General features: G+C 43.8%; 1 protein-coding gene across 1 annotated transcript in view; it reads right to left on the bottom strand.

Moving 5' to 3' along the window:
• The window catches only part of CHN2 (chimerin 2), a 302557-nt gene that overhangs the window by 204606 nt on the left and 74229 nt on the right, over positions 1-23722 (bottom strand). The window lies entirely within an intron of this gene.

The following is a 23722-nucleotide window of genomic DNA, read 5'->3' as shown; positions in this document are numbered from 1 at the left end:
ATCACTGGAAATACAACACTGCTGCCAGGAGCAAAAATTTGGGTAAGTATACTTATCTGAACCCTTTTGGGATTCCCTTCATCGGGATGTCGGTATTCTGAACGCCGGCATCCCAAACATCAGTCATCAGTATGTATCCCAAATAAAATAAAGAAGCACAACAGGAGTAACACAAATATCTCCTATATATTTGGCTACATCTGTCACTCAAAGTGGGTGTCTGTGTCTATAACGCTCTGTTCCTGGACTTTCCTCTTAATGTGTGATTGCCTTCATCTGTGCTGAACACCTTTCTGAGAAATTAACCTGTTTAAAACAGGTGATGGCAATCATACATTAAGGGGAAGTCTAGAAACAGAGCATTGTGTCCCTCCTGGAGAGGGTCATGTTGGGAGGTATGTGACAGAGAACCAGCCCAGTGAGCCCACAGACAGTGCCAGACACCCACTGCCTTCCCATGTTGCCCAGCACTGCTACTCCACAGCCACCAGGTGAGCGCCCCCCTCCCGCGATTTGCGGCAAAACCTCCCCCCCCCCGCGCGCCCCCCCCTCCCGCGATTCGCGGCAAAAACACCCGTTCCCCCGCGACCCCCCCTACCGCGATTCGCAGCAAAAACACCCCCGCGACCCCCCCTCCCGCGATTCGCTGCAAAAAGAACCCCCCCACGACCCCTCCCGCAATTCGCGGCACCCCCCGCAATTCGCAGCAGCCCCAGGATTAAATGGCATATGCAAAACACTGACACGGCTATGGTCGACAATGAAAAAGGTTGACATGAGTTTTTGAAGATTTATTTTTAATTTTTTCATATTCATTGTCATGTGTCGACATGGACACCAATGAAGTGGCACACTTATGTCAACATTTACATGTGTTGACCTTTCTGTGTTGATTTTTTTTGTGGCGATTCGCGTCACACCCCCCCGCAACCCCCCCTCCCGCGATTCGCGGCACCCCCCGTGACCCCCCACCTCCCGCAATTCGCGGCAACCCCCCACCGGAACCCCTGTGAACCCCGCCCTCCCGCGATTCGCGGCACCCACCCCCGCGACCCCCCCTCCCGCAATTCGCGGCACCCCCCCGTGATTCGCGGCAGCTCCAGAATTAAATTGCACATGGAAAACACTGACATGGCTATGGTCGACAATGAAAAAGGTTGACATGAGTTTTTGAAGTTTTTTTGTCATTTTTTGAATATTTTCATATTCATTCTCATGTGTCGACATGGACACCAATGAAGTGCCACACTTATGTCAACATTTACATGTGTTGACCTTTCTGTGTTGATTTTTTTCTTGTGGCGATTCGCGTCACACCCCCCGCAACCCCCCCTCCGGCGATTCGCGGCACCCCGGCACCCCCCCGCGACCCCCCCCCTCCCGCAATTCGCGGCAACCCCCCACCGGAACCCCCATGAACCCCGCTCTCCCGCGATTCGCGGCACCCACCCCCCGCAACCCCCCCCCTCCCGCAAATCGCAGCACCCCCCGCGATTCGCGGCAGCCCCAGGATTAAATGGCACATGCAAAACACTGGCACGGCTATGGTCGACAATGAAAAAGGTTGACATGAATTTTTGAAGATTTATTTCATTTTTTGAATGTTTTCATATTCATTGTCATGTGTCAACATGGACACCAATGAAGTGGCACACGTATGTCAACATTTACATGTGTTGACCTTTCTGTGTTGATTTTTTTCTTGTGGCGATTCGCGTCACACCCCCCCGCAACCCCCCCTCCCGCGATTCGCGGCACCCCCGTGACCCCCCACCTCCCGCAATTCGCGGCAAACCCCCACCGGAACCCCTGTGAACCCCGCCCTCCCGCGATTCGCGACACCCAACCCCGCGACCCCCCCCTCCCGCAATTCGCGGCACCCCCCGTGATTCGCGGCAGCTCCAGAATTAAATTGCACATGGAAAACACTGACATGGCTATGGTCGACAATGAAAAAGGTTGACATGAGTTTTTGAAGTTTTTTTTTCATTTTTTGAATATTTTCATATTCATTCTCATGTGTCGACATGGACACCAATGAAGTGCCACACTTATGTCAACATTTACATGTGTTGACCTTTCTGTGTTGATTTTTTCTTGTGGCGATTCGCGTCACACCCCCCCACCCCCCCGCAACCCCCACTCCCGCGATTCACGGCACACACACTCCCCCCCGCGATTCTCGGCACCCCACCCCGCGACCCCCCCTCCCGCGATTCGCGGACACCTAAGTTGCAATACAGGCATCTTTCATACAATTCTAACCATATTTCTCATATACAAACGTTCACAAATTAAGGGGGCGCAGCCCCTTACGACGGTGTGAAGAGCGCCCGTAGGGCGCGATGAATCACCTAGTATTGAAATAGACACCATATAACCAGTGCTTCATCACGTTATTAACCCTTTGAGTGCCAACATCTCCGTGAGAGATGTTTAAAATATACACTAAAAATGCCAGCGCCGCTCACATTTGTTACATGGATTCAAATAAAAATGTTGTAAACATTACAGGTCATCATGACGATTTAAAACGTTTGCCTGGCAATTTTTTCAACAATTTTGAAAAATTCACTCGGCACTCAAAGGGTTAAATAGCTATTCTGCGTGTGCATAAGCATGGGCGTATGGACCTGATTCTGATTTTGTAGTAAAGCAAAAATGAAAAATATAAAGCAAGTAACTCCTGGGGCTGATTCAGATGTGGTCGGATTAGCTATCACTACTCTACTCCTTATATTGGACCATCTGCGTCACTGTCGGTCCATGTGGTCGCTCATACTGGCCACTGCAGCTACAACAAAAAAGCCAGAAAATCTAAAAAAAAAAAAATCAACAGAGATCCTGGTCTCATCCATCTCACTCATCAGCCTCCTCTGCGTGTCTCCAAATGGCATCAGAGTTCATGGCAGAACCATACGGTACATGCGCAGCATGGGTCCAGCCAGGGGTGCCGAGAGAGGGGAGGAGCAGGTACAGTTTACCTGGACCCGGGCCTGTCAGTGGGGCCCTGGTCTGGACACACAGTTTGAAAAAAAAAAAATTTGGTGGCGAGTACGCCAGGTCTGAGTCAGCTGTTCCCCGCTCCTCACATTCCCATTCCAGCCACCACCAGCAGCAGCAGGTGCCAGTGCCATGTCTCCAGCCCAGCAGTCCCAGACCTGGTTCCCCACCCATGTCTAGGTCACTGTGTTCCAAGGTGGAAGGTGGGTGGCTGGTTGCTCTGTGTCTGCTGCCTCCCTGCATGCTGCTGGGGCTGAGATCCGACTCTGGAAGTCAGCATGTAACCCCTGACAGAGCATGTACTGTAACTCCATGACATCGAGCATGTTGACCCCTGGAAAGCCTATAAATCCATGGCAATGAGCATGTTAACCCATGGCAGAGCATGAAAATCCATGGCAACAAGCATGTTAACCCCTGGCAGAGCATGTAACACCTGGCAGAGCAGGTTAATCCAATGGCAACGAGCATATTAACCCCCTAATATGCGATGAGCATTACAGTGTGTGGAATAATGTGTAATGGGCATTATGGCATGTGGTATAATATGTAATGGGTGTATGACATGTGTAATAGACATTACGGTGTACATTTTTGTCCCTGTATCCACCTTGGAAGCAGTGGCGTAACAACAGGTCCGCAGAGGAGCTCTGTCTGTGGGGGCCCCAGGAAGTTGTTGTACCGGGGCCCAGGATTTCTCTTGGCAGCCCTGGGTCCAGCTCCTCCTCAAAGGACAAAGCACAACAAAGACCTGTACACATCTGAAAGTGCAAAATTTGTGGGCTACATGCAAAAACAGACAGTATTTACCTTGCACATAAAAAAAAATGTTCTCCCCTTGCATGACAACATGGTTTGTTCCAGACACAAAGATGCTTGCTGTTTTTGCTTTACTTACAAAGATGATTTGGAAAATGTTGTGAAATGCCTGGAAAACTTTAGATTTTATATATTAATACTGGTTTGAATAAATAATATCCCCTTGGCTCTTGCATGATAGTATTACCATTTCTCGTGCAAACTGAATTTTTATAAGGCTTTCCTCCCACTCAATCATGAACTCTCACTGTCTCAGTCTCTCACTGATATGTGAAGCAACTGCCCTAGCAGCTCTCCACTATGACCTGTAGCTCATGTACATTACTGTACCCAGTCTCTGAATGCAAGTTGCTCATAAAGATGGATGGAATTATTTATGATCCCACCAAGGCTCACACAGTAAACTACTTGCGGATATGTGACAAAGATTAGATGGATGGAGCTTACTGGCCACTGCAGGCTGTGCACAAAGCTGTAGATTAAATCCATATGTCACTGTAGTTTTTATATTACATTTTACACACTGAAGAAAACAGCAAAATATCACCACAGTGGTAATGGCTTCTCCATATTGCGCTAACTGAAGATGACTTTCCGACAAGCATACATACACTGACCCCATTCACACATCCAATCACAGTGATAAACGGTCTTCAGTATGTTCAAAGCAACTGATGTTAACGGTAGATTAGTTCCTGATACCATCCTTGCTTATATCTCTCGTTCGGTATATGTCAGGATTCAAAACGTTTCTATGCTAAGTCTGAGGGTTATTCTGCATTTCTGGCATTTTAAACCCTGAATTTAAAAAGGGAAAATGTTTTTTTAATAGCAAATTACGATGTTATTTAAAGCATGGCCCTTTTAATTTTCAGGCCAAAATACATGTTGGAGGTTAGTGCTTTATAACAGCAAAAACACATCACTGGTGTAAGTGTACCAGATAGTATCCTGAATTTTGACAAAGAATCTAATAGTTAACATTGTTGTAAATTTTGAAGTCATCAGTATTTAAGGAGAGTTCCCTCCCTTTGAGAACCAAGAAAGCTCATTGTCCTGAAGACCTAGGGCTTGTCGTGTTTGTACAGTATGAGAAGGGAATGATCAACAGTGTCAAAACCAGCAGAGAGATCAAGAAGAATTAGAAGTGAGTAATGGCCTTTAGACTTGGCATTGACAAGATCATTCACTACTTTAGTCAGTGCTGTCTCTGTAGAGTGTTGGGAAAGAAAGTCTGAGTGAAGTGGGTCCAATACATTTTGTGTTAAGAAAGTGTGTGAGGCGAGTGTAGGAAAGTCTCTGCAGTAGCTTGGAGGTGTATGGGAGCTGAGCGATGGAGTGGTAGTTAGAGAGACAGCTTGGGTCAAAATTGTGTTTTTTTTAATCAGAATTGTGTTTTATTTTTTTCAGAATTGGAGTAATTGCTGCATGTAGGAACAGTGAAGGAAAAACACCAGTAAAGACAGAGAGATACAGATTTAGTTAAGGTTGGGATGAGCACATGGGCTCTTATTCTAGTTGATTCGGATGGATGCGTATTTCGGAACCCATTGCTCTTAGCCCCGCCTACCGTACGAATCTCTCACACCGTCTGAATGCGGTAAGACGCAGATCGAACGGACCGCGAGTGGATGTTTCATGTGAACACCTCCTCCATCTGTGGGAACCTCCCCCATCCTCCAATGGTCGCCGGCCATCGAATGATGGACTGAACGGTCAGGCAGCACCGAGTGCTCCAGACAACTCAGATATTTTTCCGTATGAAAGCAGGGATATGGGCGGGCAGCTGACATCCCATATGTCAGCTGTCCGCCCCCCACATGTGCGTCAAGGCCAGATTACCGTACGTATGCCCAGCGTTTTCATGGGAACGAACATGAAATGCGGGGTGTACGCATATGGTAATAAGCCCAAACAGCCCTTCACGCCCCTCCCCACCCCCTGTTCGGATTGTTCTGACCGATCGTTTTCTGTACGGAATTCATGCCGTAGTCGGACATGCGTGGCGTTCGCAAATCTGCAGAAACGCCTCTGCACATGCGCAAACACAAAACATCGGCCGTCCGACCGAACACGCAGCCGTCCGACTCAATCAGAATAAGTAGGAGGAATGGAACCACCTAAACCTCTAAGTTAAGTCTGATATTATCAATCTTGTCCCTGAAGTAGGAATCAACATCTTGTGCACTGATAGTGGCTGGTGGCTTGGGAGAGGGAGGGTTGAGAAGTGATTTAAAATGTATTAAAAATATATTTGAGGTTAGAAGCTTGAGCAGAGATAGTAGTTTGTAAATATGTTTGTTTGGCATTCTCCACGGCATTACGATAGGAGTGGTATATTGTTTTATGTGTGAGGAAGTCCATTGGACTGCAAGATATACTCTATGCCATTTACGTTCAACTTTCAATGAGAGATTTTATAGGTATCTTGTTAAGTTTTGAGTGTCACGGTTGGCATCTAGGCCTACATGGAGTGTGGTGGGTAGATGGAGCCACTTCATCAAGGACTGTTTTAAGAGGCTGAGTTAGAGGTGTTCGTGAGGCTGAGCATAGATTTGTGAATACAAGATCAAGGCAGTGGCCCTCCCGAGCAGTAGTGGAGTCAGTCTATTGGAAGAGGCCAACACAGGAGGTTAGAGAGAGTATTTTGGAGGTTTTAGCAGCAGATTTTGGACTATCAAAGGTGATGTTGAAGTCACCCATGATGATAGTGGAGATGTCTGGGCCAAAAGTTTCTTATTAAGAAATTTAGCAAAACCCAACGAGCCTGAAATCTTTCTCACAGCTCAAGGAGGAGTTTAGGCTACCGCGTACACACTTCTTTCGCTTCTTACAGTTAAGAAGCGCTTTGGAGACGCATTATCCGTGTCAATCTCCACCATTTGATGAATCCCCGATTAAAATAATACTGCGATCAAAAAATAGGAAAAAATTAGTATCTAGACTATATTGAATTCTGGGTAAAAAGAAATACGACGACGGGTTAAACATACTGAGGGCGAAATGGGAAGAGGATGTGGGGGCACTGAAGGAGGAGGAATGGACGGAGGCAAAGTCAGCTGTGGCGAAAGCCACAAATGCACTCCGTACCCAACAGATACAATTCTATATACTACACAGAGCATATATATCTGCGACGACACTGTGAAAGTTCGCTGGCAGATCATCTGACACTTGTCCGAAGTGTGGCCTTTATCCGGGTACCCTCATTCACTTGCTTTGGGAATGCCAGGTGGTGGCAGAATTTTGGGGTAGAGTTATTCAAACTATTGCCGATACCGGCTTCTCGAAGGAAGATTTCACCGTTAAGCGCTGTATATTAGATATAGGAGGCAATAGAACTGTGGGTAATGAAAGATTGTACATAAATAACCTCTGCTCTTTGGCGAAGGTATTAATAGGGAGAACTTGGATGTCTAATAAAGGTCCCGACTTTAATAAATGGACAGCACTTGTTAACTATACCTATAGACAAGAAAAATATATATACATTAGACGAAATACACTGGCTAAATTCGACCAGATCTGGCATTATTGGGTAAAATCCACCTTCTTCCAGGCCACAAACCACGATAATTAGGAAATAGACACGAGGGTAATATTATAATTGGACACATTTTGTAACCTGTCTGGTCGTCATTTGGTTGTAAGTTATGGCTATATAGGCCAGGTTAGACATTAAAACTATGTACATAAAACGGCAAAGGCGGATCGGAAGGAATGTTGATGACACATGGAGATTTAAGCACTAAGTAAATTTGATCACTTCTTATCCCTTTTTTCTTTTTTTTTTTTTTTTTTTCTCTCTCCCTTTTCTCATTTTACTTTTTTCATGGTCACACAACACTGATTATAATGAGTCTATACTCGAGAGTGATTCAATATAAACACGGACACTTTTGCAATTTCACGACGTTGTTCATATGATAATACAAGATATGGATAAAAACTTACCCGCACATGTTATAGTATATCCTTAGACACGACAATGCAATTATACATTATTTACATAGATGTGATGAGCAACTACTTCTGGAAATTGGCAGGATTTTATTAGTATCCAGGGACAGACTAGGAATCACGCCAAGCATATATTCTCCGTCGATAGATGTAGTCCCTATACCATATACCTATCCTCTATACAAAATAAATATGGGCCTCCATGCCAGGTATCAAAGAAGATTGGCAAAAGTATGTACAGTAAGCCACAACAGTCGTCTCGACCCTATCTTCATATAATTAGCGTATTCTTGTTTATCTTCGGCCAGCTGAGCAGCGCAGTCAGTAGTCAGAGTTTAGGATGTGATGTTTTACTGTACCACAGTGTCTTTTTATGAATATGATTTGTATGTTTAAGAAAATTGAAATAAAGACTTAAAGTAAAAAAAAAAAAAAAAAAAAGAAATTTAGCAAAATAAATCAAGTTAAGTAAATTGTGTTTAATTTTTAGGTTTCATTTTGTGGCAAGGTACAGAGTTTGCTTCTGTTTGTTCAAAACTTTTATGATTGGCAACCACAATCACTGTTTTTGCCTATTATATTGCCCATAAATAATTTGAGTTTGTCCTACCCGAGGTACCACTGCAAGAATCCCACACCCAAAAAGATCTGGACCGCAATTGCACCGGTCTGTCCCCCCTGCCCTTCGCTACTTTACAGTGCTCATGTCCACAGATGTGCATATTGCTGAAAATCTAGCTAGCTCCCACAAAAATCAATCCAATAAAATGTATACAACACTAATTACCTATGCGCGGTCACTATCATTGTGATCACGTGCAAATAATGTATCAATAGTATACTAAAATAATCCCACTAATTTATATAAGACAAACTAATTATTAATAAATAACTACTTAATTGTTGCAGCAGATAATATATTATTTAGAAAAAAATATTATAATACCTTGTTTACCTTATATCTTCCATCAATGTTTCCAAAACAAAATAAATATAATGGTAAGGTCAAGATCCTAGTTGGAGAGAACGTACACCTGACGTCACAAGCACATGACAAGGCACAACAGGGGGAGGAGCAAGGTCCAAACATAGTAGCCCAAATGTACTCTTATGTGCTCACTTCACTCACCACACTGCAGGCATGGTGACTCGCTACTCTCTGCTCGCCACCTGGTTACTAAAGGCAATAGATGATGGTGTGGATAGAGAGAGTGTAAGGCCACCGGCTTTGCTCCTCCCCCTGGTGTCACATATCATGTGGTTGGGTGTAAAAGGTTTCACACCGAACCACTTGGATCTAGCAACTACATAAGGAAACTTCTGCAATTTGATGCAACTGCATTTGCTTTGTGCTTTCTTGATCTTAAGTTAGCAGAGTCCATTTTAGAATGTCAAGTACATTTATTAATATGAATCTGCTATTTTAAAGGTTTCAATGTATGCAAATATTTTTTGTCAATTATAAATGCAACAGCCATGGTAAAAATAAAATATGTACATGAATATTTGATTATATTTTTGCAATCGCGGAATATATTTATGGAGCCCATCATTGATGAGAAAAGTTTTAGCCAGTACTTTCCATCTGCCTGATTTTATATTCCTAGTCAAACACTCAGCAGAAATCTTTCTGACACACTTCCCTTTGCTTTCAGGAATACACAAGACAATTGATAAATAGAGCACAGGTAATTTTACCTTCCTCAATCCATGAATCCAATTACATTCTACCCGTCTTGTCAATCTTTTTTAGTAGAAGAGAAAAGCTGCTTAAAATACTGAATTTTCTTCACCTGCCAAGTGAATGGTTTTACTTTAGTCTGAACATAATGTTATTCAGAAACAGAATGTAAAATCAATTATAGACCTAGACTGAGTGTGAATGGATTGGTCTTGAAGTTCTGTATTTACATTACTTCTATAAACCTTCAGTTCTCAAGTCATTAAAAAGTATAGGTTTTCATACATGACCTCCAGATACTTACAGCTTTACTGTTGGATGTGTTAGATATAATCTGTAACACTTGCTTAAAATGCCAACTGATGCTTTTGCTGATATATGGGGTGGTATTCAATTGTTATTCCACACTCGATCTCCCATAAAAATGATGGAACATCATAGGCGATATTCAATTGAACAATTTTTTTGCACATATTGTGCTCATTATGGTCAGTTTTAACCACGCATTTGTACATTTCAGCTCACCACCCCCAGGGATAGCGAGCTGAAATGCTGGTGAAAAACAATTGAATACCACCCACAGTGTATATTTCTTTGTTTAATTATATTGCTTTAATTAAATTAGATTTATAGTGTGTACACACAGGTGGACCCCGCAGACTTCTATACTGGTTCAATATCGATGGCCACAGGGACCCGGCTGGCTGCTGGCATCGGGGGGAGGAGAGAGGGAGGGACGGCAGGAGGACAGCACGAGGACAGCACGCGTGGGGACTGGTAGGGAGTGGGGACGCTGCATTGAGCAGCATGACACTGCTTTCGATCTAGCAGATCGAAGCAGAAATAGACTCGCCTGCCAAGTCTATTTCCGCTTTTGATCCTGAAGCCGTGGGGCTGCACATTGGGAAGGAATCTGCATCGAATGCAGCTAACACTGTGTGATTCAGGGTCACTTTTGATTCAGTTTGGACTATATAGTCCAAATCAAATATGACACTGAATCGCACTGCGTGTACACAGCATAAGGGTAATGTGCAGGCCTTTGGAATGTATTGGTTTGATTATAACTAAGCCCTTAAGGCTAGCAGAGCATGCTGTGACTTGCAGTTCCACAAAAGCTGAAGAGCATCAGAATGCTTTATCGTACTTTTATCACCCTCCTATATCTGATTCCAGAACGTTATTGACCTGTCATTCGCCAGGTCACTAGCTACTGTGGAACCATATAAATTCCCTTCCTGTGTATCACTAGCTCCAGTGGCATCTCAAGGGGGGTACAGACAAATGTGGGTGTCACCAGCCGAGGGGTAACACCAAAGTGCCAGCTCCCGCTCAGAGACAGGAGCTGGGAGCTGCACTGTAGAAGCCGGCACTATAGACTTCTAGGGGCAGCTTCTAGGGGCAACCTGCATCTCATGAAGTGACAGAAACGGGAGCAGGGTCCCTGATCCATAACCCTCCAATGAAGCCTTGCCCCCTTTAGATGCCATCGCACCTGGGTGACCAAAGGGTAAGTGATGGTATTGAAAAATGTTCTCTCCAGCCTCCCCTTCTGTTTCTACATCCTCATGCTATTACCTCCGTCTCTCCAGTCTCATCCTCCCACCCCAGTGTCTGACCAGTCTTGTGTTCTTCTCTGTTGTTCTTTCATCTGTACCCATGTAACAGAGTAACATAGTAGTTGAGGTTGAAAAAAGACATACGTCCATCAAGTCCAACCTTTTACAGGACTTGTTAGAGGGTATGTGATTTCCCCATTTAATGTTTATTTTGTTTTAACTTTAGGCTAAAAATAATGATTGCGGGTTGTACCCCTGAATGTTTTTTTTTCCCAATAAATGCTTTTTCAACCTTATTTTAAATGTATTCACTGTATCTACCATCACTTCTTCTGGTAGAAGGTTCCATACTTTTACTGCCCTGACCATGCACAGCCTTTCCTTTGGAGGGTACGAAATCTTCTCTCCTCTAGCCTGAGCTCATTCCCACCTGTCCTAGTCTCTGACCTCAAAGTAACTAGGGTGTCTGACAGTTTGATGTATTGGCCCCTGATATATTTGTACATGTTAAGCATTTCTACCCCTTAAAAATCTCTTTTCCAGTGTAAATATTCCTAATCTGTCCCTCTCTCATTCCTCTCTGTCTTTCTCCCTGTCTTTTATTTCTGTTACCTCCTTTCTTTCATCTTCCCTTTCCCAGCTCTCTCTTTCTTCTGTCCCCCTTCTCTCCTTTATCAATATTCCACTTTCTTTCTTTCATCTACTTTTGCCCCTTTGCCTTTTTTCATTCTGCATCTTCCCTTGCTCTACCACCTCTGGGGCCTGCAGTGAGGGGATGGCTTATTACCGGGCACTGACAGCACTGGCTAGGGGCGAAATGGTGGGTGGGTCGGGGGGGGGGGGGGGGGAGTATCTGCCTCTGGTCACCTCTCAACTGGGTCTGTGCTAGAAGAATATCATCATTCCTCATGTGCTTTTCTTAGAATATATCTCTGCCACTGTTATAATTGCATCAGTGTTCGCTGCTGTAACTGTCTATTTTGTTTACCATGTACTTGTCCTAATTTGCATTTGTAGTGTAAATCACTATTTTTCTTGTATTGTTCTTTGCTCATCTATGTATTGTCAGGCGCTGCGGAACCCTTGTGGCGCCATACAAATAAACGATAATAATAATAATAATAATAATAATATAGTAGATGAGTGGTTCCCAAACTTTTTCAAATCACGGTGCCCCAGAGTATCAGCGTTATATTCACGGCACCCCTAGTCCAAAAATTTGTCATTGCGAATGTAATTTAAAATATTAAGTTGAGTAAAAAAGTGTGTTTATATCTTATCCTTGCGGTCAATGATGTTGTAATAGACAGGATTCACTTCTGTTTGTCCACATTTTGCCTATTACATTGGCCATACATTTTCATTGGTCTTTGACCACCAATCCAGAGCACCTCTTCAAGTGCTTTAAGGTACCCCAGGTGTCTCAGAACACAGTTTGGGAAGCGCTGTAGTAGATGATATATGAAAGTAGCTCAAAATAAAAAAATTAAAAATAACTTTAAATTTTTATTTTCAGGCTGTATTGTAGATTATAACTGCATTAACATAATAGAAATCATAAAGTTGTATAGATAAATGGACACTCGGTAAATCATATCTTGTTGCATTATCTGACCCACACGATTATAGCTTTAAGCTTGCATATTTCTAATAGAGCATCCAGCTTTGTAATACAAAAATAAAACTGTAAACCCTGTGATGGAAGTAAACTTGCCTGTGATTGATTAAAAAGATGTCTTGTTGCTATGGCAACATTCTGCAAATTCTGTCAGGTTGAGTCATGATGCATTTACGCACTATGTACAACATGTAGTCTTGCTAAAGCACAGCTCTTAGAAAACAGTTTTTTTTTTTTTTTTTACAAAAAGAACACTCAAACTTTCTTCGAGTGTTTCTTCATAATTTGTTCCAAAAGAAAAAATCAACAATTTTGAACATGATCATGTAACTGTGACCAAGTAAAATTATATCTGCAAAACTGTTTTCCGGAATATTGGCTTCCATCCATTTATGGACATAGAATTTTGCCGGTTTCACCAGCAATTGTTTTTGATGCTAACATTAGTTGTGACATAGGTTCAAGTTTTTTAGCAAACAGTATGAAGCTTAGCTTTCTGTGTTTATGAACAAACCCTACTGTCCCCATTTACAGCAATGGGGAACCAATGTTTCCAGCTTCCGTGAAGCCTTACCCACTTTTTTTTCCAAAGATGGCCGCCTTGCAAGTTCATTTGTCAGTAACCCAGTAACCTATCACTGGCAGCATACAGTCATGGGTGTATATGTGATCTGATTCAGGTCCCGTTGTTACTGTGATGAATGCTGCATTTTCGGTGTGGGATAGGCCTGCAAGGTAGGAAGCAGTATGGCATTAGACTGTCAGTGATTGAAAGAATGATGCTGTTTTGGGGGCTGCGATGGCTCCTGTTTTCCAAGAAGGAGGAACGACATTTTGAGGGAGTGATAAGGCCATAGGTCACACAGCCGGCTGATGGTGTAGTAGATGATCCGATCAGTAATGCAAGCAGGAGATGCGACGTCTCCTGCTACATTACCATATTAGAGCTGCTGCTCCCATGTCAGCAGCAGTGATATCTACTTTGTCCACATCTGGCCCACGGTACATTTGCCTGGGGGTCATTATACTACCACTCACTGGGCACCATCTCAGAGCTGGCTGAGATCAGACACCTTTCCTATTCTTTTAAAGAGACAACACAATTCCCATACACTGTGCACTGTGTACAGTAGTTGCAAAAATGGGCAATACATAAATGATTTTAAAAAAAATACAGGAAAAGCATCAGCTAGCTACAGTACCCAGCGCTAGACAGCTAGGCGGCCTCAGCTAATTTACTCTATGACAGCGTACTTACCAACACATTCTCACATTCTCTTTCACTAAGAACTACTGTAAACCTAAATCACACTTCATGCTAACTTTCAGGCAAGGGCCTGACCACATACACTTAAATTTGTTTCTTTTGGGGTCTGTAAAATGGATAATCTGGGAGATATGTAACACAGAAACCAGGAGTATGCGGTACTGTAGTCAGCGCAGATCTTGTTCCTCTAAGGCATGGGTCCTCAAACTGCGGCCCTCCAGATGTTGTGAATCTACAAATCCCAGCATGCCTTGCCAGTTTTAACACTCCCTTATAGCAAAACTGTGGCAAGGCATGCTGGGATTTGTAGTTTCACAACATCTGGGGGGCCGCAGTTTGAGGACCCATGCTCTAAGGCAGGGGTCTTCAACCTTTAAGACAGCGTAGGCCACCTAAAAAAATCCAGTGAAGCCCGAGGGCCACTAAAATCGCCTACGGAATTTCGGACAGCCCCATAGAATCACAGCTCCCCTATAACGTCAGCACAGTCCTTCATAGATAGTTGGCACAGCCGCCCATACTCAGCACATAACCCCACACACACACACACACACCCTAATACTTATCAGCAGCCAATTTGGGTTCCAGTGCAAACAGTAAAATATGTGCCCCCCCCATATATAATTTGATATTGAATAAATTGCACGCGCCGTAGGCGCGCTCCCAAAAACGTGTGTGACCTAATTATAATAGGCGTGGTCTAATTATAACGAGTGTGAACTAGCAGGAAAACAATTACCTGACACCTCTTTTGCAACCTGCATGACCAGACATTGGTTACCGCAGGAATGGTCGTTGTCCTCACACGCTTAAGTTGACTGAAGGCTGCACAATGACATATAAACATGAAGGTCCACACAGTGAAATAGTATGCCTCACAGATCAAACCCAAACAATGAAAGGCTACTTAAATCAATATACACTGCTACACTGTTTATCCGTAATTACACATTGCGCATCACACCATAGTGTCCATTAGACATTATGCCACACACCGTAATACCTGTTGTACATTATGTCATACACCATAATGCCCATTACACATTATGCCGCACCGTGATGCCCATTACACATTAATCCACACAAAATTATGCCCATTGCACATTATGCCCCACACTGATGCTCATTATGCCACAGACCATAATGCCAGCAGTACTCCTGCTTATACATATGATTCCCCAGCAGTGCCCCTCACCTAATGCCCCAGCAGTGCCCCTCATACAATGCCCCAGCAGTGCCCCTCACACAATGCCCCAGCAGTGCCCCTCACACACAATGCCCCAGCAGTGCCCCTCACACAATGCCCCAGCAGTGCCCCTCACACACAATGCCCCAGCAGTGCCCCTCACACACAATGCCCCTCACACAATGCCCCAGCAGTGCCCCTCACACAATGCCCCAGCAGTGCCCCTCACACAATGCCCCAGCAGTGCCCCTCACACACAATGCCCCAGCAGTGCCCCTCACACACAATGCCCCCAGTAATGCCCCACACACAATGCCCCCAGTATGCCTGCAGCTTTGCCAGGTCCCCTGCTCCCGCCAGATGTACCTCCTCATCCTGCAGCTTTGACGGGTCACCTGCTTCCACCATCCATGCCTCCTCCTGCAGTTTCGCCGGGTCCCCTCCGCCAGCTGTGCCTCATCCTCCTGCAGTACCAGTGCCGGGTCCCCTGCTCCCGCCAGCTGCGTCTCCTCCTCCCGCAGCTTTGCCGGGTCCCAACTCCCCAGCTCGTGACCAGACGTGCCTCCTCCTCCCTCAGCCGCGCTGGATCCACTCCTCTGCCCTGCCTGCAGCCAATGGAAATCGGGTAGGTGGCACCCAAGTGGACTCCATTACACTGCCTCCCTTGGCAGCATTTTCTTTTACTTAAAAAAAAAATTCCTGTGCATGGCGGGCAGGGGGTCATTGAGATCAGCTCCGCAGGCCACGAGTGGCCCGCGGGCCATGGGTTGAAGACCCCTGCTCTAAGGCATGGTGGCCTACATAGCCCAGTGCTAAAATATGCTGGGACACATCAAGATTCCCAGTGGCTCCATCCATGCACTCAACCCACCTTGGAGGCAGGGCTAGATTAAGGGTTGTGGGGTTCCAGGGCAACTATTGTGTGGTTCCCCTACCACTATATTTCTCATAATGGTAAATGTGTGAAACCCAATGCAGTGATCCCAGTTCACTTTATTCCACACAGAAACCCCAATTCCGCAGTGCTATGTTTAGGGCCCCCTTTGCGACCACTCTGCTGCCCTGTTATTAATTTGTTTCTTCTTGGAGGTATTCCTCAATCACTGGCATAACAATGCCACCCTAGTCCAAGTGGAGGCTAGGAGGGTGGTGCCACGTGGGTGCCTGTTTTAGGCAAATCTGTCCATCTGCATGGAATCTGCTGAAAATATTCCTTTAAGTGCAGAATTACAGCGCTACCAAAAAATCACTGTCAACAAGCATGAAACACCCGACAACTACAAAGAAGCCCTGACAACAAGCATGAAACCCCTGGTAACGAGCATTAAGCCACTGTCCTCAATCAGTGATGCGTTGGGAGGTGAGGAAGAGCCTATTCTGTCGTACTCCAGTATGACAAGAAAAACAAAAAGCTTGACAAGAAAAATACTCTCCTGCCTACCTATCTCTGATCAAAACGTACCAAAAATGTCCTACGTATACTCTATAGTACTGCACCTTTGTATAATGCCCACATGTTTATCATACTGTACCTACCAACTGTCCTCATTTTCGCAGGACTTTTTTTTGGGACTGTAAAGTGTCCCAACCAGGATGGCAGTGTCTTGTGGTGGTGGTGGGGGGCAGTTGGGAGTCACCCCCCTGCTACCCGCAGCAGGGAAAATACATACTCAGAGCTCTATTCAGTGAGACAAAGGGGATGGGGGCATGGCCAGCAGCTCTCAGAGCGCTGGCCATGCCTCTTACAGCAGGGAAACTGGGAAGTGGCCTGGCAGGAGTACTGCAGCTGTAGGACATGCCCCGAACCAGGAAGGCTCACCCCCTATTTTCAGTGCATGCCGGAGTGTCTCTCCTCCACTGCCACCAATGTTGGGAGGTATGATTGACATGTATTTCTGCCTCTGATAGCTAGTGCCTCCATGGTCATTTACCTTCCCGCATGTCACCAGCCTCAATGTGTGTTTCTACAGGTATGTTGTAGAGAATTTAATAAAAAGCTCCAATGAGCGAGTAACTGAATATGCTTTGTACAGCATTCTATAACATGGTAGCCCTATAGAAATAATTCACAATTAAATAAATCATTTTACTATATTGTTGGCATAGATCCAATGACCCTTACGTTGGGACATGATCTTACTTTTCAAAGATTTTGGAAATAAAAACTATTACTATCCGAGCATCTATTTGCATACCAGTCAGAAAAAAGCAAAGATACCTTGATATGAGGATCCTCCACATATACAAGTAAGCTTTGATGTGAGCATCCTACCGCACTCTTGTATTTGAAAAGATACCTTTATATGTTTAACCAGCACTGTCTCTGTAAGCTTCAAGTAAGCCTCCATTGATAAAGCATAAGCACTACAGGTGAATCCATAGGAAGTAGAAACTACACGTCACAGATCCATAGACCATAGGGGAGTTCACCCGATATGAACATTTTATGACCTATTGGATTTTTTAATTGTTTATGAGACCTACTACACTATAAGGTACTTTTGTGTATTCTTTTCATTGCATGCATGAGAAAAAACGCATTTTGGCGGTAAACGTTTATCAATTTTTGGACTTTGAGATTTCACGTATGTATACATGATGTGATTGGGCGCCCGGCTACTACATAAGTACCATCTTTTCATACACTGGATACTGTTTGTAATACTGTATGGAATACAGTACTGATATTTTACAGTACAGATCGTCTGTAGTATAAGCTGTGTCAAACATTTAAATAAGATAAGTGGTCAGGAAAAGGTTAAACATATAATAATAAATAAATACACAAACATAGCAGAAACAGTACTGCACATTCTAAGCTCACAATCTCCCACTTCATGGTAAGGCTCCTGTCTCTTCCTCCTGGCAGCTACTTTCTGGTCTATTGCGATGTTTGAGGGGTCAGAGAGCCACACATACAGTAAATGTGGTAGAAGAAGCTGGTACACTGGGCATGTGCAGCAGCTCTGCTCTGTCCCTTAAACTGCATGATGTGGTGGAAGCTCATCATATTATATACCAGCTATTGTTGTCATAATTTAAGGCACTTGCCAAGAAGAGGGGTGTTTCCGGGCAACCAGAAACCCCTCCCTGAGTTCGCCTATGATATTGAATGTAACTAATTACTAATATTATTTCATCTTTCTCTGTAAAAGTAGCTATTTTAATTGAAAAACAATATAGACAAAAAAAAATATGGCAAAAAGTTTAAGAAAAGTATTAATTAAAACTGAACTGAGGTCAAGTAGATGATTCAGCGACATCATCTGGAGTCCTACTGCCAAGGGCTTACATACACTGGATTAGAGAGAAGGTCAAAATAGCGTAAATACATTTTCCTTTTATGCTATGAGCCACGGGTAAATCAGAAACGGACAGGAAGTTTCACTGTTTATTACCCAGGAAGCTTTATTTATGTGCAAAATGGTACTCAGTGCAGTCTCACTGGGAGGTCGTAGCTGGGAGAATGGATTAACGTACTAACATAATTAGCTGGAAGTGTTGTTAATACATCGGATAATGATCAATATTGATTTTTTCATTTTTACTATTGTTCCTTTCTTCATGCATCAAGTTGAAAACAGATATCACACAGCGCTCATTCGGCACAAGCCTCCTAGGACAAAAGAGTAAGTAATTTAGAAAACTGCTGTGCACTAATTATACAGAGCTCCCGCTGACCTGAATTAGCATCGATGCTGCCATGACACAATAGGGAAAGGCTGTTTCCTATTCAGGTCATGCAGCAAACATCTATTAGATTGTAACACTATGGATTAATATATGGTATCATATGTCTGATGGAATGGAGCAGTAGCATTGGCATGTGGATGCTAGGCAGCAATGTAGAATAGAACGGGCAGTTTGACTAATAGGGAAAACAGCTGCTGCCTCATTAGCTGAAGATAAAATGTGTCTGTAATGCCTCCAAGTGTTTTTATGGCTATTACTGCAGATTGTCAGCCTAATTCTCAATAGGAGACCACACGCCTGTATTATCCTTATGCGCTCCATGAATTATGCAACTCTGCAGCAAAGATCTGATCTACAGATAACTTCTACAGGAAATGAGCACTATATGTAACTCATGAATTATTTGTATGATTTATGCTGTTAAACTGTCTATAATGAACTCTGCCACACAAAAATCGGTACTTGTTTCCTAGCACGGCGCCAGCGATAAAAATTGTATCCATCGGGTTTGAAAAAATCGCGTCGATCGCATCGCATGCAACCAAATCGCATGCGATGCGATCGACGCGACCGACCCGATGTTTTACATTGGAACCAATGTAAAATGGTCCCTGACACCCGATTTTACATTGGGCCCAATGTTAAATGGCCCGTAGACCCCAATTTTAATTGTATACCCACCCTGATGGGTCAAATGCCCCCCCATTGTTAACGCCACCCCGCGATGAAGGCCAACCCGAAGCGCGGCGAGCGCAGCGAGCCCGCGAGGGGCGGCGGTATGTGACCTTTTCATACCCCCACTATCCACGTCGGCGTGGATTTGATTTTATATAGTGTGGCGAGCGCAGCGAGCCACCGAGCCTGAAGCGTGGCGAGCGGACACGCATTACTTCACAGGTATTACCCGTCCCCTCACGGGGCTCGGTGGCTTGCTGCGCTCGCCACACTATATAAAATCAACTCCACGCCGATGTGGATAGTGGGGGTATGAAAAGGTCGGAGGACGCGTACCGCCGCCCCTCGCCGGCTCGCTGCGCTCGCTACGCTTCGGTTTGGCATTCATCGTGGGGTGGCGTTAACAATGGGGGGCCATTTTACATACAAATTACCCATCAGGGTGGGTATACAATCAAAAATCGGGTCCATTGGGCCATTTAACATTGTTCCCTATGTAAAATCGGGTCCATCGCATCGGTCGCATTGTATGCCATTATAATGCCATACACTGGGCCCGATTTTACATAGGAATTTAACATTGAATACAATGCATTCAATGTTAAATCGCGTCAGTCGCACCGGGACCTTAACTTAAGGTATGCGATGGACGCAATTTTTTCATTGTCGGGGAAAAGGCTAAAAATAGCCCTAAAATCGTGTCGGTCGCGTTCATCGCATACCTTAAGTTAAGGTATGCGATCGCGTACGACGGGCGCCGTGCTAGGAAACTAGGGTATGTCGACCATTATTAGGTGACGAACTAGTCACTGATGACCAATAGTGGTTAATCTAATGAATGTAGACATAAACATTGTCAACCCATTATTGCAGAACCATGCAGACACATGTGTAACAAGCTATAGATTGCAGTTTATATAATACAGTACCTCTGACAGATCAGGCTCAATTACCGTGGTAAGCCACTTACCAAATCTCTCTCTGGTGTGATGACTGAAAGATTCTGGGCAACTTGAACAAACCTCCACCCCCACCACACCCCTGCATTTTTCTGTGCTCCCAGCTGACCAAACAGTGGTGCACAAATCAGTTTTACTATGAAATATCTACAGTCTTCAAAAAACAATGCAGTTTTTCAACTTGAATATGTTTTTGATTACATTAGTACTGATGGTGTAGGACAGTGTTTCCCAAACCGTGTGTCGTGGCACCCTGGGGTGCCTTGAAACCCTTGCAGGGGTGCTCTGGTTAGGTGGTCCAAGATCGATTCACGTCATTTAAAATCAATGTCATAAGCAAAACCAGCGCTTGTGGATAACATTCATAAAATATGTGGACAAACAGACTGGGTGAAATTTAATAGGATGATAGATTCAGAAAGTGAGAGATTTGGTAACAAGTTTTTATAAAGCGGCAATCATTTACACTTTATATTATTATATAATTATATTATTATTATATTATTATATTATATGACTAATATGCCTTATATGACTAAATCTGGGGAACACATTGTGTGGCTCGCGAGTAACTAACCAATACTGTCACTCATTTGATTAGTATCAATATACAGTAAAAAGTTTAGATGCTATAAATAACTTAATGATTTTAACATCTGAGAATACATTATTAGTAGAAGAAACAACTTCTGTTCTTTCCTGTCAAGGTTTCACCTTGAATCCTAAATAATACCGAATTCAGTATTAATAAATGCATTCCGCATAAGGTATAATTGTACCAGCACACTATAGGGAAGCCTTACAAGATGTAGTCTTTCATCCCCAGCACATAATTATTCATACAATTAAATTATAGAGCAAACACGTTTTTGCACAAAACTAACATATTAAAATACGAACTGAGACAGTAGGCGGTAATTGTTTCTCCTGGGGCCTACCCAACTTATACCTCCCAATAGTCCCGATAACCAGGTCCAGGTTTTCGGGGACATTCCCGCGTCTCTCCCGCGGCTGGCAGTGTCCCGCAGTGGGGGCTGTTTGGAGTCCCCGTCAGCTGCTGAGCAGCGATGAATAAATTAGAGATGTGCAGGTTCTGATTTACTCTGATTTCAAAGCAGGATCTTGGGGGTTATTCTAGTCCATTCTTTCTGACAAAATCCTTCTTAGATGGACAAAACCATGTGCACTGTGGGTGGGGCAGGTGTAACTTGTGCAGAGAGAATTAGATTTGGGTGGGGTTTTTCTTCAAAGTGAGATCTACATTGAAGTGTAAAATCATGCAGTCAGTATTTTCCCTGCACAGAAACAAAATAACTCACCCAAATCTAATTCTCTCTGCACATGTTACATCTGCCCCCCTGCAGTGCACATGGTTTTGTCCATCTAAGAAGGATTTTGTCAGAAAGAATGAACTAGAATAAACCCCCTTATTGGCTATCCCAAATCACATGACAGTTGTTGACAGTTGATAGCCAATAAGATCCTGCTTTGAAATCAGAGTAAATCAGAGTAACTGATCTCTAGAATAAATGCTGTGCGCTTGCTCCAGTAAGAAGATTTGAGACACAGCTTCTATGGGAGTTTGTCTCACCTTCTTCAGACAAGTGAAGCCAAGCAACCTACTTTAAACTGTAGGATACATTTAGGAATTTTAAGGTTTGAATTGGCCCACAGAGATACATGGGAAACCACTGGTGGGCCCCACTGCCTGGGCCCCCGCATCATCATCTATGGATCAGATTCCAGACTGTGTATTTGAATGATACATTATACATATGTCACCTTACACTGCACAGCACTATGAGGTATACTGTTATTAATTTGGTAAATGATCATGTATGCACTAGCAGTATTTACTATGTACTGTACATATTTAGCAAAAGACCCAGAGCTTGCACTCCCTAAGCCTCTGTGGCAGCTGACCACCCCCCCCCCCCCTGAAAACTGACCACACCCCTAAACATGGGCTCCTGACACTACATTCCCCCAGTGGGCCCTTCATGAGCCAGTCTGACATTGAGAATTTTAACATCTTACTTTTCAAAGTATTCATAGTAATGAACTGTTACATTGCGTCACTCACGGTCATTTGCAAGGTTCAAAACTTCAAGACAAGTGTGATGTAAGCATGCAGAAATGTGGCCACCTGCAGAGCAGAAGTGCAGATTGAGGGCTTAGATCAGTGCTTTCCAACCTTCGTCTTTAAGGCACAAACACAACCTGGGTTTTAGGAATATCCATGCATGAACACAGATAGTTAAATCAAAATAACCGAGGTACTAATGAAGTCACCTATGCTCAAGGTTGGGAAACATATATTATGCTTAACATTGCATTTTCCATTAGCGCAGGAGCCGCCATTTCTAAACATATTTGATCAATGTATAAAAAAATCAGCAGACATGGAAAAGGTGCCAGTGGCAAACAATCAGCTTCTATCATTCATATAGAATGTATTTGATAAATGAGACTCAATATACTAGCTTCTAGCTATGGGCAAATTATCTGCTAGGCCTCTTCAGAAGGATTGATACAGTTATTTACTATGTAGAGCATAATTAATACTCCATATGGCCCTAGGCCCTAAGCTATTAGTTTTGGCTCCATTTAGAAAAAATACAATACAAAATAAAAAGTTTCCTGTCCCCTCAGTGCTGCCTGGACCCCAGGCAGGAGCCTATGTTGTTTAATGGATTATCCTATTCTTGATATCAGGTATGCAACAATGACAGTCCTGACAATATCCATCTAAAGACTCTAAAGTGGAAGAAGAGTTTGGCAGAGACAACAGCAATGAGCAGTAGAGGCGATGATGATCCCTTAACAGTCGTGTTATCACAATATGGCATCATCGTGCATTAGTATAAGTAGTGAAACGACTTTATTTTTGTAATACCACTTTTTCGGCAAGGCCGGGTCACACCCGAGATTTTTGACTCGGCTCCAAACCGTTGTAACCCGGCTTGCAACCCCTTTTAGACTGGCTTACCGACCCAGCGCCGGCTTTTCCATTGCAGTGAACAAGTACTGAGTCGCATTGACCCGGGTTACCCGTTTAGACTGCACAGTTCAACCCTGAGCACATGCCGAGTTGATGACCCGGGTCTCACAACCCAGGTCAGACCTTTTACACCACCTTCACGGGAGCGCAAAAAATCCTGGGTGTGCAGGGCTGGTGTAAAAGGGGTATAAATGAAATCCATTAACATTAACAAGGAAAAAAAATGTTAGTTGACAGGTCTTCTTTCTAAACAAGTATAAAATGTACAGTACAATATACATGGCACAATTTGAAGGTCATT

Source organism: Crinia signifera, chromosome 5 (genome assembly GCF_055691185.1).
Source record: "Crinia signifera chromosome 5, ASM5569118v1, whole genome shotgun sequence".
NCBI lineage: Eukaryota > Metazoa > Chordata > Amphibia > Anura > Myobatrachidae > Crinia > Crinia signifera.
Note: the sequence above shows the minus strand (reverse complement) of the source record. Positions and strands in the feature narration are given on the sequence as shown.